Here is a 13,845-nt window from a genome sequence, read left to right as displayed (position 1 = left end):
TTCATCATTTACTTTCATGCAGATCTGACATCTTACTAATCACCAACACACCACAGCCCTCACTAACATGCAGCTCTGAAACCCCCCCTTTTCATTATTCACTGTCTGGCAACCATGCATCTGTACTCACTAGACAAGACATTCCCAGCATATAACTCTAATGCGGATCTGGCAAGCACACCTCAGCATTTTTCCCCTCGTCCCCACCCAGTCCTCTGGGGTTGTGTTGTTTTGTGTAGATGTGACAGATGAATGAACATTGTTAGAATGATTCTGCTTGTTGTTGGGTTGATGTGGTTTGGCTCTGGCGTAGCTGGAGACAGCAGAAACTAATAATTTCACCAGTAGAACAGCCCAGCTTTAGTGTTCACAACTCAGAATGATAAAGTGCATAAAGGGGCAGTAACCAAAAAACCTGTCCCAAAAACGGTCATTTCCCTCATGTTCCAATTTCCCAATGTCCTAGCTTCAGTTCAGGTTATTATTCTGTATCCACTAAATCTTCCAACTGACTTCATGCTGGAGTCCATATGTGGCCAGTAGGTGTGCACTTTTGGTTAAGAAGTGTATAAATGTGGCAGTAAAGCATTCTGAGCTTAAAAAATATTTTTTACAGACCAAATTTCAAACTGGGGTCCCTTAGTGACTAGCTGATATACGTGTTTTTGTATTTATGTGTGTGGGATAGAACTTTCCCAACACTAAACAGTAAATGTAATACTCTCTGCAGAGGTCTTCATGCTGGTTTGTACTCAGACAGGTCAGCGCTGTGCTGTAGTCTGATAGGTCGGCGTTGAGCTGTACTTTGATAGGTCAGTGCTGTGCAGTACTCTGACAGGTCAATACTGTGCTGCACTCTGACAGTTCAGCGTTGTGCTGCACTCTGATAGGTCAGTGCTGTGCTCTGCTCTGACAGGTCAATACTGTGCTATATTCGGAAAGGTCAATACTGTGCTGCACTCAGAAAGGTCTGTACTGTTTCCTCATACAGTAACTATTGGAGAGAATGCCCAGGCTACACCTTGATCAGAGCTCACACTGGCCAATCCCAAGGAAAGAACTCCTTAGATAAGCAAATACCTGACACTGGATCTCACTGTCCCCACAGACTACCTTCCTGTTCTTACAAAATAGAACAAAAATAGAATATAATACAACACTTACTCAGGGGTGTTAAAATGCCCAGACTGACAATTAGATTTGGAAATCTGCCAGGGCACCAGGATGTAAGTACCACAGTACATGTGAGTCACAGCCTTCCTTTAATGTGTCATCTTATCTCCTACATGTAGGCATTGGAAGACTGCCCATTATTGGCTCACCAACAAAAATATTTGGGCAAATTACTCTCTTACCCATTTTCACTCTAAATATCATAGTCATATTTGACAGTTTATTATAAACACATGGGCAGTGCACATGACATATTAGGAATTCATAAGCCACAATAATTAGTATGCATGAATCAAATTCACAGTTCATTTTCCCTATTGTCTGTATTTAAGGCCAAAAGAGATCTATTAAAAATGCTAAATTACCAAATACTAAATCATACGCCTTCCATGAATGTAAATACCCAGTTTCTAAAATTAATGTTAATGGATCTATTATTGTGATTTATGGCCTATTCACATTTTAATTCACATTTTCACCTGAATATTTCAGAGTATTTCCCATAACAAATTTGTTGTGATGTGTTGCCATGTGCCTGAAAAGCTTCACACTGTAAAAACACAGCGCACGTCTGCAATTGTAATCACCATCAATCCAGCGAGGCTAATTCCTTTGCCTCTTTTCCACAGTGAGATAATTCTAACATTGGATGTAGCACATGTTGCTTTTCTCAAATTGCTCTTTCACAGTAAAATATCGCCACGCATGATTTTTAAAAATGTATTTTTAGGCTAGCGTTTCATTTTTTCCTAGAGCATAACTTACTGAGGCTGACAACAACAAAAATACAAGCACCAACGGGACTTGCATTAGCCTGTGCAAATCCTTAAACCACATAAATGTCAGGAACATAACATGTAGCCTCAGTGTTGGAAATCCCAGCAGAATGCTCAACACAAACCCCAATAAGAATTCAGAATGCCCCTCTCTCATGCATGGACAGTGCCAGAACTGTGTTCCAGACTTGTACTCAAGATAAACTGAATGCTCAGGCATATAGTCCTGCTGAAAACTCCAGCTAAGACCAGCTGGGATTCTAAGCTGGTTTACGATGGTCTGAGGTGTGTTTTCGACACTTCTAGCCGGACTGTGGCTGGTCAAAGTTGGTCACTAGGTGGACAAAGCTGTTCAAAGCTGGTTGAACTGGGACAGTTAGCTGGTGGTCAAAATTATATACTAGCTGACAACATAAGCTGGTTAGTTGGTGACCAATTGATTGACCGACTAAAAGCATAAAAGAACACAGCATAGATGGCGGGGGGTGGGGGGTGGGGGAGGCAGTGTGTGCAAGTCGGCGCTATTGGGGTTGGAGGGCGCGGTGGGGGGTTGAGCTGATGAAGTAACTGGAGGCGTATCTGGTGGCATATTGACCGAATCTGGTGCTCCCCCTGGTCTGGACACAAATCCTGTCCATTGCAGTGGTGACTGCACATGGAGGCCCCCCCGGGTCGGGCATGCAATAATTCGCCCCAGCATCATCCAGGGAGGGGGGATTTCAACAGGGAGGACATTCCCTGCCACACTGAGAAACAGCGACCCCTTCTGGTCGACAGGAAGCAACAGCTATTCATTCCTCTGGCAAGTCTTCTAAAAGCCCTCCAGGGCGTTTGTGCCAACGCGTACCCTCACAAATTGATGAAGGATGTTTCAGCAGTGGGCAGCAATTACAGTGAGCATTCCAGTTTTGGCTGGCCAACGGTGAATGAAAGACAGCAAAAAAGAATAGCAGAAGACATGAATTCTGCAGAAGAATGAATGTGGTGTGGACAAGTGGGACGAGGGAGGGAGGGGTGGGGGCGTTTTTCCGTTTGAAGATGATGAACAGATGACTTAGGGATTTCCCCTCAACCTTAGAATTCTCTAGGGGGAAGTTTCTTTTCTCTCTCTCTCTCTCTCTCTCTCTCCATATGGGTCTGTCATCTGCTGGTTCAACACGCGGCGCAGTGCGAGACATTACCTCCGTTCAGTCATGGGAAGTGCTTTACTCTCAACCTTAGCACAGATGCTAAGTACCGCGATGCAGAGTATAGTTATTAAGCTCAACACTGTGATGGATATTGCATACAGCTGCAGATAGTGTACTTTGATATTGAGTGCAGCTATCTGAATAGAGTTGGTAATTATAACAGATAAAAAGTATAGCCACAGAGATGCTGTAGTATGACTGTATTGGTCACTATAGTTATATGTACAGTGATAGACATTGCTACAATGGTACAGTACATTGGCAGAGGTGGTTAATGTGCAGTACAGTCACAGAGAGGTTTTTTTTAGTGCTGGGTACAGTTCTTACAGGCCCTAGCTCGTCCATTCCACATGAAGCTTTTTATTGGGAAGTGCTCATCATGCATGACTGGCACAATCATTCCAAGGTAGTAAAGAAGATGAATCTTTTCTTTGGAGGTATGGTACATATATTTCTTAAAATGAATCACAGACAGTCTGGCACCCCGTCCTCCAAAACATACCTCAGAAGGAAAAAGAACAAAATCTAAATGAAAGTATTGGGGCACAGGGAAAATGAAGGTAGGGGGTTGGGGGGGGGGTAAGTACCAGTCAACCAACTTCCCTATTATCAGTCCTCTCAAATTCAAATTCAAAATCAAGTGGAATGAAAGACATTTGCAGTTTACAAAGCATGAAATCATTCACATCAAGAACTCAATAACATATATTAAGAATATTAGCATTAGCAAACATGGTGATTATGATCCTGATAACAATAAAAATGCAAGTAACAATAATGCAATTGCAGAAAAAGTATCTTCATCAACATGATACACACACCTCTGTCTTTCATGCACGCCCCCCACCCCCCCGCCACCCACACACGTAGCCGCACCACTACTGTAAAGCAATGCCACGAGAGCATGAGACTGCACCCCACACACCCCCACCCCTGACCCGTGCCTTCCAACTCCAACAACCCCAACTTACACACGCTGACCTGCCCCTCATGCCTTTAACTCATACACAGACACCCCCACCCCCACCCCAACCCTAAATCACAGAGTGACCCTCCCCACAAGTTTAACAGCAACCCCCAGTCATTTAGCTACTTAAGAGCTGCCAAACTAAGACACATGTGAACATTCTGATTGTGACAACATGGCAAAACACACACACACACACTGACATGCAGACACACACACGCACACCCTCACATGCAGACACACACACACACACACTGACATGCAGACACACACACACACACACAGACATGCAGACACACACACGCACACCCTCACATGCAGACACACACACACACAGACACACACGCACACACTCACGTGCAGACACAAACATGCAGACAGACACAGACTTTCCAGCTGACAGTAAGAAAATGTGCACACGCAAGCACACTGATTTCTACAGTGGGAGGAAGCAAACAGAGAGGTAACGTTCTCTCCTCTTACCTTGGAAGCTGTTCACTGTTTCCTGACTCCAAAGTGCCTCTCTCTCGCTCTCTCTCTCTGTCTCTCTCTCATCCTGTCCTTATGGTGCGGTTTGTCTTGTGCACAGCTCCAGAGAAGGGGGGATGAAGGAGGAGAGCAGTCCTCCACAGGCTCACAAAAACACCCCAAAGGAGAGGCAGGGCTGGAGCTTCTGACTTTCCTCACAGTCTCCCTCTGTCTCCTGCTTCCTTTCTTCCCCTCTCTCAATCCCTCTCTCCCTCCCTCTCAATCCGTCCCTCCCCTATTCTCTTTCTCCCTCCTGCCCTCTCCTTTCTCGTCCTCCCATTCTCTCCCTCTCTTCTCCCTCTCCCTCCCCCTTTCTCTCTCTTGTCTTTCACCCCTCTCTCCCCTCTTTCCTTCTCTCTGCTCCTCTCCCTCTCTCTCACTCACTCTCTCTGTAGGGTGGAGTAAAGCTGAGTAGAGAGCACACCTGCCTGAATCTGATTAAGGTGGGACGATTCCTGGTCAAATGGAATTTCCCTCCCCCACCCCCCTTTCCTGATGTCATCATGCAATTAGCTTTCTCTTCCTCCTGGTTTAACCCTTCAGACAGACATGACTGTTTTTCCATCTGCATTCTGAAGGGCCTGTCTCTCCACTGTCACCACTGATTTCAGCCTTGAGCAGTCTGAGCACTGCTACCACACCGGCTGTCTTTGTACGCTATCAAACTAGACTTTGAAACACTCGCAGATATATGAATATTCGCAGAAGTGGATTACAAGCTGAATATGCAAAAAAGTGGATAATATTCAAATATTCTAAAGGAATGGGCAAATTTGTGTAAAGAAAATGTGTTCACAAATCTTTCTAATTTTTCAATAATGGAAATTTTTAGTACAAAAACAACAATATGATATATCATGGTGGCTAAACCCACCAATCCCAATTCATCAGCCACTCAACTGAGAGATACAAAGAATGAAAATTATGTTAATGTATTCTACAAGTCCTTCACATTTTTTGTGAAAAACAGCCTTCAACTCAAATGAAGTTCCTATTTGCATGATTTTGCCCCATTTTGAGAGTATAGACTGGATATGTTCCAATGCCTGTCCAATCGACCAATAAGGGTCATTCGTGAGTCGTGATGACGTAATCCCGGCCGAATTAAAATCTCCTATCCCTTGGCAATGTTAGAACCAACTGTACGTTGGCCTGAGGGGCTGCCAGCCACGGTCAGCGCTGGTACGGATTTGAAACCAGACTGTCGGGCCCATCCATACACTTGAACAGTGCTTTAACATGATGAACCACCCAGCATCCCGCTTTGGGTCAGTTTAAGACTGTCATGAGATTTGTGCAGTGGTAGTAATGTGCATTATGGGGCCTATTCATACTTGAGACTCACATACACAAAGTCAGTTTAATTCCAGTACTGAGCACCTCGGCACCTGGTGAATTCAGAGTGGGATGCTCAAAGGTTCACGGGTAAAACAGAGTTAAATACAAGTTTGGGGCAGAGCTTGGGGGTGTGTCTCAATGAAGACTGAGCTACGTGCGCTTGGGCTGAATAAAATGTGTTATTTCCAAGTCTACTGTTCCAAGTCTTTCCATTTTACTCACAAAACGGATGGGATTTCTAGTGTGGGGGTCAGGGGAGACATGGTTCAATCTGAAGAGGTGGGTCTTTAGTCATTCACTTAAAATTTTGGAACCACAGAGGTCTGAGAAGTGCACATTATGCAATGTAATGCAGGTCTGCGTATCTACAGGTCTACCATCTGTTCCACCCGCTAATGTGTTGTGGCTGGCAAACTTATTTTTAATGGCTGCCCACAGGTCAACATCCTACCATTCTCACTGCCTGCTAGCAGACATGGTCCATATGAACGGCTTGCGAACCACACAGCAAGGAGCGGTGCTCAGCCAAATGCTGCCCAAGTGCCTTCAGCTCCTGGCTAAACTGAGGCTTCCATTTTTTGCCACCATCATCGTTTGTACCACTGAACACACATCTGATACTGGTGCAGGTATTATAGCAAAGGCAATATGATGGCCCAGTATTGTCACCTGTCAAATTACTGGATTAGGATTTTTGATTTCCACATAATTAAAGCTCATCGGACAATAACAGCCCATTACATTTATTTGGGCATTCGATACAAAGTGGAAGAGGATTTGTAGGCTTGCAAGTAGCAATACCTTTGTTGGTTTGTAACTTAATGATTTCAATGAATACATTACACACATTTTTGGCAGACACCCACAGACATACACATGCTACATAACATTGCTAAAAGTTAAAACAGTAGTGCTCATATTTGAAGTGGCTATCCACTTGGATTTGGGGACATGTGTGGTACCTGGTGTTCACAAAAGCTTTCACACTCCAAATACCTGAGATCTATTCAAAAAGCTATTACTGGGAGCACATCAAGCGTCCATTTTTCTGAGAAGATAATCCAACAGTATCGTATTTTGGAGAAAGAAAACTGACTAGAGACAACAAACAATGTTGTCTTACCCAGCAATATTGGGAAACATATCAAACCTAATTTCAAAGATGCTTTTTGGATTTTTGGTGCTTGCTTTCTTGAATCTGGCATGCAAGTTTCTGTGCGTGCGTCATCACATTTGAATACTTGGCGGAAGTGTCACACCCGACAATGCCAGTAGAAAATAGCATATATAGAGGAGCATTACAGAACACAAACACATTGAATCAATATTGCTGGGGGAAAAATTAAGGATAGACACTTCAATTAAAAAATTATGAATGAATGCAATAAAACTAAACTGTTCATACAGCATCTGGAAAAATAACATTACTGTATACAAGCTGCTTTGGAAGATAATTGTGCGTGCAAGGCGAATATGAAATATGTTTAGAAAACACACTTTGGACCCAACAGAACATGTTTAAGCAGGCACATAAGTCTGAATAGGGTTCTATAAGTATATATCATAGTTTCACTGAACTCAAGAAAAAGAGAGGCAACAACACTAATGGAGAACAGTGGCTGTAAGTTGTAGAAAGATTATAGTTCCTTGGAAGATTCATGTATACCTGTTCAAGCAATCTTAAGGTATGAATATTTATGTGACTATCCACACAGCATGCAGGCATGAAGCAAAACAGAAATCTTGAGAGATAGCTCAAAAGCAAACAAACTAACTGTTTGCCTAATCCATCTATTTGATGTCAGAAAGTGTGGCATACTACTTCATAAGTATGCATGAGGAAACACCGTGTACAATGACACTACTGTAATACAAAATAATTTTCCTAAAGATTTACTCATTCAATAAACAGAAAAGTCCTTGTGACTTGGAAAACAGGCAGAAAAACATCCCATTGATTCCCATTAAAAACAAAATACTACTTTCTCTGCATAATTTTGCAGTTCTCACGGACAGAAAAACCAGCCAATTGGCAGTCTCAACTCCGCCTCTTCCAATATAGCACAAACTCGCTTTAAGAAGTCACAACCTAGATTTTCACAACATGCATTTTTTAGTATTTGTTAATAGCAACTTTGGGCATTGTAGCGATAATTATTTATAACATTTTTTTCCATTTCTTTTTCTGCCTCATTTTCAGTTCTCACAGCTTGGAACTCTCTCAGCAGTCTGCCTGGGGAACCATGCAGTCAGTGGGCTACTGGTTCAGTAGGCCCAAGCAGCATGATATACCAGAGGAGTACCCTTCCACAGTGCATTATGGGAAACCATGCGCCACTGTCATTGTTTACAGCTGGCAATCGCATGGTCACGATTCGACGCAAGACCATGAGGCACCTCTCCTTGCGTTCACTAGATGCATCGCCTGACACCACCACCACCCCCCCAAACCAAAAATAAAACAAATACATCGTTTAAAATCTTCAAAAGAATAAAACCTCACCTCTGAAGAACTATTGAGCCAGATCTCAATGTTACAATTGCGGCGACCGACGCCTGGAGAAGGAATCGCGGAGTGTGGAAAGTGGGTATCAGAGCCGAGACCACGGGCTCTGACTCATGTGCCGCGGTCACCCCCCGCCGTAGATAACCTTTCAGATGAGTCACGCTCCCCGCGCCTGGGAAAGAGGGCTGCGGAGTGAGCAAGGGCCCGAGATGTTTGGGACGGGGGGGGGGGGGGGGGGGAAGCCGACGAGCTTTCCTGTAAACAACCGCATGAGTTAAGGCTTGAATCAAGGGCGAAAAAAATCCTGTTTGCTTACGAAAGACGACCCGTGAGTCACGAGCAGGGCCGCCCGTCTGAGGGTTTCTCATTTTCCCATCGATCACGGCCCCTCCCTCGCGGACGGCCCAGAGGTCCGCAGAAATCCGCGGACCACACCGAGATCGGTTGACCTCGCCCGGTGCTGAAGGATGGCTAAGATGGAGAACAATGTTCAGAATCCAGCTCGTTTACGCTGTGACGCAACTACTAATGCATTTCCTTCTATTTCCTTTGTCTAAATTTTGTGTCCAGCTGCATTTTTACACTTGATCCATGAGAGAACGCAGATTAGTAACTATTTCACATGAGGCTTCGTGAGTTTTGATTCAGTGAACCGCTCTCGTGTGTATACGAACACATTTTTGCCATTTCTTCCCTGTTGTTTCTTAGTTTTTTTCATTTTATGTAATTCCCATTTACAGTTGTGGGGCCCGAAGTCCCCTGGCAATTCAAGCAGAGCCTTCAGACGTATGTACCGCCCCTTGCCCCTCTGTTTCCCTCTGCAGTCCAGCATCCCCCATCAGATGAGCGACCGTCATGCGCAGCTGCTGCAGACAGACTGCAGACAGGCCGAGGGCGCCCATCGACCGCGTGAGTCAGTCTTCTACAAAGGGGCGGGGGTCACCCCGCAGAACAAGAGCGTGGCTTTTGGTAATTAGGCCAGACTGTGCCATTGCTACATACCACAGTCAGTAACGGCACACTCTGGTTTCAATTCTGGACCAGGGGTAAGGACCACTGGACCAGCGTTTCAGCTGGACAGGCCACACGTGAGGCCACAGTCGCAGGCTCGGGTAAACCATCTCATGTAAACATCTGCTTTTGTTTGAAGTAGAGTTCCTTTTTCCTTTTTTAGATGCAGATCTTATGGTCCCATCTCATAAAGTGGATTAATTACCCTTACCCAGCAAGTTCTCTACTCAAAACAGCTTGTAAGTCCGATCCTAAAAGCTGACTCATATTCATTCACCCAGAGACACACACACACACACATACAGACTGCACAGGATTAGCCGGCTAATTTAGCTTGTTAGCGCATATTAGCAATGATTTGTTCCTCCCTGAACAGCTATATTTCACAGTTACATTACACTTGAATGCCACCTCTTATGCAACATAATCCCTTCACAGCCTCTGTGATGCAGTCAGCCATGGTAAAGAGTCCAGCAGTCATATGAACATATTCATACAACTTTCTGGCACAGCATATTGGTGAAAGAAATATTTTATGTAAATCACCTTGTAGGAAACATGGTCTTCAGTGACCAAAACCAAATCTTCCAGCAGTGAGCACTACAAGAGCTTTTTCTTTCAGGATGGAAAAATACTCCGTAAAAATTGAATAATATAGTATCATACAATGCTTAATACAGAATGTATTTTCTTTTCTTATTTAGAATGCAACCATTTAAAAAAATGTGATTTGGATTGCATAGCGTCTTCAACTTTTCATCATAAACCAATTACAATATCACTCAAATACGACGCGCAGGTTTTCACCTTTGGCATTATGGGAACGCATGCACTTTTATGCGCAAAAATGTAGCTGGGAATTGACGAAGACTTGGCAAAGAGTCTCGTAATGAGACAGAGGAAAAAGTTCTCCCGCCGGTCACACCTGCTGCCGTCCTACATCTCCCCGGGCGACAGGGGGCGAGACGCGGCACGCCGGCTGAGAGTCGGTCCAGACCTGCACACATTCACAACAAACAGCGGCGTTGCACGTGCTCAAAACACAGGCAGGCGTTGCACAAGCCCACGAACGCGCTGTGCTAATGCACATGATGCATGCAGTCACTGTGCGCTCTCATAAGCGCACTGCCACTGCACGGGGTCATAATCCCATGCTGTCCCTGCACACGCTCATAAACATACGCTGTCACTGCACAGTCATACTGTAAATACACAGTTTAACAACATGCCGTCGTACAGTAAACACACACAGAACCATTGCAAATGCTCATGAGGCCATCACTGCACGCAGCCCTTATAAGTGTACACAATGCAAACTGCACTGCACACAGTCACAATGCCCAGAGCCATTTACTGTGCATAATGTAAACAGTCACTGCACACAGTCATAAACACAGAGCCATTATAAATGTACATAATGCAAACTGCACTGCACACAGTCACAATGCACAGAGCCATTTAATGTGCATAATGTAAACAGTCACTGCACACAGTCATAAACACAGAGCCATTATAAATGTACACAATGCAAACTGCACTGCACACAGTCACAATGCACAGAGCCATCGTAAATGTACATAATGCAAACTGCACTGCACAGTCATAAACACAGAGCCATTATAAATGTACACAATGAAAACTGCACTGCACACAGTCACAATGCCCAGAGCCATTTACTGTGTATAATGTAAACAGTCCCTGCACATAATCATAAACACAAAGAGCCATTTACTGTGCATAATGTAAACAGTCACTGCACACAGTCATAAACACAGAGCCACTGTAAATGTACACAATGAAAACTGCACTGCACACAGTCACAATGCACAGAGCCATCGTAAATGTACATAATGCAAATTGCACTGCACACAGTCACAATGCCCAGAGCCATTTACTGTGTATAATGTAAACAGTCCCTGCACATAATCATAAACACACAGAGCCATTTACTGTGCATAATGTAAACAGTCACTGCACACAGTCATAAACACAGAGCCACTGTAAATGTACACAATGAAAAACTGCACTGCACACAATCAAAATTCACAGAGCCATTAAATGTGCACAATGTAAACAGTCATAAACACAGTCATAAACACGCAGAGCCATTATAAATGTACACAATGCAAACTGCACTGCACACAGTCACAATGCCCAGAGCCATTTACTGTGTATAATGTAAACAGTCATGCACAGCACATCTTGTCTGGGGTAAGTGGTCCTTGTTTGGGATGAAGTATTTCACTTTCTGTAACACACTCACGTCAAGTGGTTTACTCCTTAAAGGCACTCACCAGGATTAGCAAGTTCAAGTATCAGCTATGCAATTAGCCAGCAATGACTGGGAGTCTGCAGTGGTTGAACACAACTGGCTTTGGTCAACCCAGAGCTGGGTGTGACTAAGGGTTGAAGTCTGCTCCTTCCGCGCACCACAGATTAATTACTCCCAAAGGCACGCCAATCACCCACAGTCTAGCAGCGATCATCAGAGAAATTCCTCTCCTCGGATCAACTCGAACATTCCTTTAGGACTCCGGCTGGCTATTAATGGGTGTTAAAGTCACTGGAACGCACACACACTAAAACTGTCGCTCGTGTGGCACGGGACACGAGCTTCACACGAACACGAACAGGCGCGACCGAGGAAAGGCGTAAATCTAAGCGAAACGTTTCTCCAACAGGTGGCCACGGCATCAGGAGCGCAGATGTGACATCACCGATGACAGCTCGCCGAGACACGGGGTCAGGACAAAAAAGGGACCGCAGGAGGTCTGAGCTTTCGACCGCACCGCGCTGACGCTGGGGGGGGGGGGGGGGGTGCTCTCCGGGACAGAAAAGCAAGAGCAGCACGAGGTGGGCGTGTGACGAGCGGGTGGGCAAGAGGCCCGGTCGTAAGGATCATATGGCATCCAGACGCGCGCATGACAGCTTTAAGTCTGAACCTCAAAGCGTCAGAGCGCCGCGGAGCACGAACAATAGATGAGAGGAAGTCAGATCTCTGTTTTGATTTAAAACCTTGCAGTGTTTTCAGCACTCGCACCAGAGTCCCATGTGACTGACCACGGTCTCCATTTTTTTTCACTGAAACATTAAACTGCCATCTTTTCCCGCTGTCACGTCAGCCATGTTAGTGGAAATGGATGAGAGAGGACAGACACACTGAGACACAGATGGGGCGGTCATGGTCAGAGAGAGCCCAGGTAAGAAATGAACTGCGCAGCTATATGGAAATCTGGAGTAAATCCAGCATAATTTCACAGAGTGTTGAAGTCTAGCGAGCTGAACTCGACACCTGCTTCACTTCAGTAATGATTCTGTGATGAATGACTCATCTGTTAATATTTTAACAGATAATTACCACCATTTAGCGGGCTTATTTTTGATCCTTTAATGCAAACACAGCTGAAATTATATCATTAAACAAATGAAAATGTAACAAAAATATCTACCGAATGATAAATCATACAACCAAGATCACTGTTAGGAACTTTGAGCACACTGAAAGCAGACACTGTTGAATACATAAAGTCAAGCTCTGCTCGCCCAATGCCTCTTAACTGATGAGCAACTTATCATTTTGTACCTGAGCCTTTGCTCTTGTTGTTCTTGAAACATGCACTTCAATACATTCAGCGTTCCATAAATGACCACGTCATTCAAGTCTGCTAAGTAAATGAACTAATAATTAAAAGTAGTAAAATTATGTAAAACTGAAATTTGAGTCAAAAGCAGGCTATCCAGTCTATTGCTTCAACTGAAATATGCATTATGAAGTAATGCAGCCAAACTCATGCTTGAAATTGAAAAATATTGAAAATATATTTTCATATATTTATAACATGTGGTTCTTCCCAATATCCAGGAAAAAAAAACAGAAAGAAAACACTGGCTCAACTTCAAAACTTAGTGAACGTCTGTAGTTATATAAAGCACAAAAAGACAGTTTATCTAACAATGCTACCATATGTGTTCAGACGGAGGACAGAAATCCTTTATTCAGAGTGACGTTCAGGTCCAGATCAGTTCAGTCTAAAATCCGTAGGTCAGAAAGGCCTGGTCTGGTACCAGCGGGCTGAGCCAGAACTCTGGAAGGCTGACTCCAGAAAGGAGGCATACTGGAGAGGGACATGATTGGCTGGCAGGGACACTGGGCTAAATCTGGATCGTGGAGAAGGGGACCACAGACCACAGCACCATACAATTATCCCAAACAGGACCTGCAGGCCAACCTCTCCCCAATAAAGCACAGCCACACACAACAATACCCAGCGATACGCAACAACACGTGACCACATGGTGCACTAGAGCGCATAAATACACAGAAACACACACAATAGCAAAAAAAGGAGTCAGTGC

At 44.3% G+C, this 13,845-nt stretch overlaps 1 protein-coding gene across 2 annotated transcripts in view; it reads right to left on the bottom strand.

Moving 5' to 3' along the window:
- Positions 1–13,845, bottom strand: part of LOC135255125 (zinc finger protein 469) — a 209,904-nt gene that overhangs the window by 80,383 nt on the left and 115,676 nt on the right. The window contains exon 1 of one of the 2 annotated variants that reach the window (XM_064335891.1): positions 4,590–4,825. The exons of the other annotated variant lie outside the window; for it this stretch is intronic. The gene's annotated coding sequence lies outside the window, so the exon portion shown is untranslated. Of the gene's footprint in view, positions 1–4,589; positions 4,826–13,845 lie in introns of those variants that run through there. 2 annotated transcript variants of the gene reach the window in all.

This window comes from Anguilla rostrata, chromosome 5 (genome assembly GCF_018555375.3).
Source record: "Anguilla rostrata isolate EN2019 chromosome 5, ASM1855537v3, whole genome shotgun sequence".
Taxonomy (NCBI): domain Eukaryota; kingdom Metazoa; phylum Chordata; class Actinopteri; order Anguilliformes; family Anguillidae; genus Anguilla; species Anguilla rostrata.
The sequence above is the reverse complement of the archived record's forward strand: the minus strand, read 5'-3'. Positions and strand labels throughout refer to the sequence as shown.